At 32.5% G+C, this 2,898-nt stretch overlaps 1 protein-coding gene across 1 annotated transcript in view; it reads right to left on the reverse strand.

The window, feature by feature from the left end:
- LOC112510536 overlaps positions 1-2,898 on the reverse strand; it is a 19,766-nt gene that overhangs the window by 708 nt on the left and 16,160 nt on the right. The window lies entirely within an intron of this gene.

Genomic DNA, 2,898 nt, shown 5'->3' on the forward strand with positions numbered 1-2,898 from the left:
CAGAGGATGGATTCGAATGGTTGATCCTTCTGGACAGAAAAACGGATTTCCCAGCAAACTTGCGTTGAAGAGCATCCCTGATTTCTTCAGGGTGTCTAGTAGTTTCGATGGTGAATTTCCCATTTTCAGAGTCCACATCTAACAATTTGACACCATCAAACCGACAAAGTGTCTTTTCGACCTTTCTTATACATTTGGTGCAGTTATGTAATGGGATGATTTGAAGATCAACCGTTGTTGTAGTCATCTCTGATGTCTGCTGAATAGGTCAAGAAAGAAAATACAACCGAAACATATGACAAGTTGTTCTGTAAGCATATAAAAACAGCTTTGCTTCGAGATATAGAGTGTGCAAAAATCGAAACGTAAATGTACCCGGTAACAGCAGAATCATCCTCAGTTCGACTTAAAAACATTAAAGTAATTAGACCTCTAGATAACAAAAACAGACTTGGTGTAGAACAATAATTCGATGTTGTGTAAAACAATAATGAAATTAAAACAAAAAAAGACAAGTCTATGAACAAATTAAATAGAGAAAGCGAAAAAAGGAATTAGGAGAAGAGATATTCAAACCAGGAAACCGGGTAAACCCTAATCAGTGAAGAAAGGAGATAGAAGTTTCTGCACACATGAATCAAAATTCGAGAGAGTTAGGGGATGTTTCTTTTTTCTATTGAAACCTGTCTGTCTGAAATAAGATTACTGAACATAGAATGCAGATACATAATGCCTATCTAATTCAGTCCTTGCTTAGAAATTAAGCCAAAAACCAATAGCACTTAATGGCGAGCAAATTAGCCATTAAGCAGGAAAAAAACAAACAAACAGGTCCTTAGTAGAATATAGGCGTTATTGTGTTCACTTATCAGTTGTCTCATAGTATTAATTTCACCTGGTAGAATAAAGCACCAAAGAGTCCCAAATTTCTAACCTTTCTACAGCCTTTTCCTAGCTATATAGCAGGTAACTGTACCACATACGCACATAACACCTTCAAAGAACTCTGATTTCAAATAGAGAAACACACAGATCCTTATGCTGTAAGCAAGTGTGGTTCATCGACCATATTCTTCAAATTAACATTAACCCTAAACAATCAAGATTTCAACATAACTCCAGAAGAGGACACAACATAAATTTATCCAAGTAGGAAGAGAAAAGAAGAAGAACACCATAATTGAAAAATCGATGTGTTTATAGTGAAAAAAAGTCCTGAATCCTAAAAATCAAAATCAAAGAAAATCATTTTCAATAATATGAGGCGATTTTTGCAACAACAAAAAAACCCATATCTGATTGATTCACAAGTAATCTGAGCCGATTTCAAATATTCAAAGATCTTAAACATACTACACCATTACGAATTCAGATCTTAAACATACTACACCTAATTTCTTCATTATTGTGAACTAGGACCTCAAACATCAAACAACAATTATGATCTTGAAAAGATTTGACTTTTCCGATCGGATGATCAAACATCACGCAATTATGGTCTTGAATGAATAGCAAGTAAGTTTACTCATTAAGACTCTAGATCTGAGATCTTTTATTTTGGTCTAGCCTGATAAATCACCATGAATGCACAAAAAACAAATACCTCAACAAATATCGAGTAGATTCAAAAGAAAAATCACACTACCGCTTCTTCCAAGAAAAGGTTAGATCAAACCAAAATTCACATCGTCGATAAGTTCGGTTGAATAAAATAAGAGTAATTCCAAACAACATAAACAAACACCCATGATTCGAAATCAAAAATGAAAGAATGGAGATGGAGTTTTTCATCAATTCAAGGAGTTACCGGCATAATAAACTCAGAAATTGCAATCAAAACTTAAAAACAGCAAGAAAAATACATAAATGCTTACTTGCTTTGGGTTTGTAGATACTCAGGAGGGTAGCAGCAGCGGGGAGAAAGGTTTGTGAGGATCTGAATGTGTGTGGTGGGGGTATATATAGGGTTGGAGACTAGAACCAAATGACTGTGGTGCCCTTTCTTAAATGAGGACAATTTTGAACTTTTTAAGATTTACAGTTAAGGACAACTAAACTTATATGCATCTACTTTTAGTCCGTGTGGTTTGATGTTTATGATCATTTTTGTCCCTACTTTCTAAAAATTGCTTTTTTAGTTATTATACTTTTGATTTTATTTAGTTTTTTTTCTCTTTGGAACTAACTTTGTTAAAAAACCTCCATTACATCATGGTCAGTGTACTAAAAGAGTCAGATGTATTCCCCAAAAAAGTTAATGAAGATTACTTTTCATTCCCTTGAATTTAACTTGTAACGAAAATTTGGGCTTATGAAGAATGAACTTGTTATATTATATAAACCAAACAATTTACTCTATTATTATTCTAATTGATTACTGCTTAATATCTCTAACCAAACACCTTTAAATAAAATATTAAATAAAAAGAGGGATGTTGCAGACCATGACTGTTAGATGGTAGTTGTTCTTGAAATTCAACATATTTTTAATCCTCTGTGATCACATACTTACAAATATCGGTTTCAATAAGGTAATATTAATGCAATCTACAAGTGAATTAATATTTTATTTTATTATTTGTATATTATTGCTAAAGTAATAATTATTATTTATATTATCGTTTTTCAAGGTATCTTTAAGAGTATAGGGCCTTTAGAAAGGTAACCTTTTGTGACGTGGATTCCACCGAAACTCTGTACAAATAGTCGGCAAGGCAGGAGATTGAAACCCTTGAGTCCACATCATCAACTTGGGTCAAACCTGTGTGACAATATAATATTTTCCACGTCAGTTATCATTAAATAAATAAATATATATATATATATATATCTATATTATATTATAAAGCATTTGACTAAAACTCTTAAAAACTCTTAAACTCTTAAAACTCTTAAACC

The sequence above is a fragment of the Cynara cardunculus genome (assembly GCF_001531365.2).
Source record: "Cynara cardunculus var. scolymus isolate 2C chromosome LG 1, CcrdV1, whole genome shotgun sequence".
Classification (NCBI taxonomy): domain Eukaryota; kingdom Viridiplantae; phylum Streptophyta; class Magnoliopsida; order Asterales; family Asteraceae; genus Cynara; species Cynara cardunculus.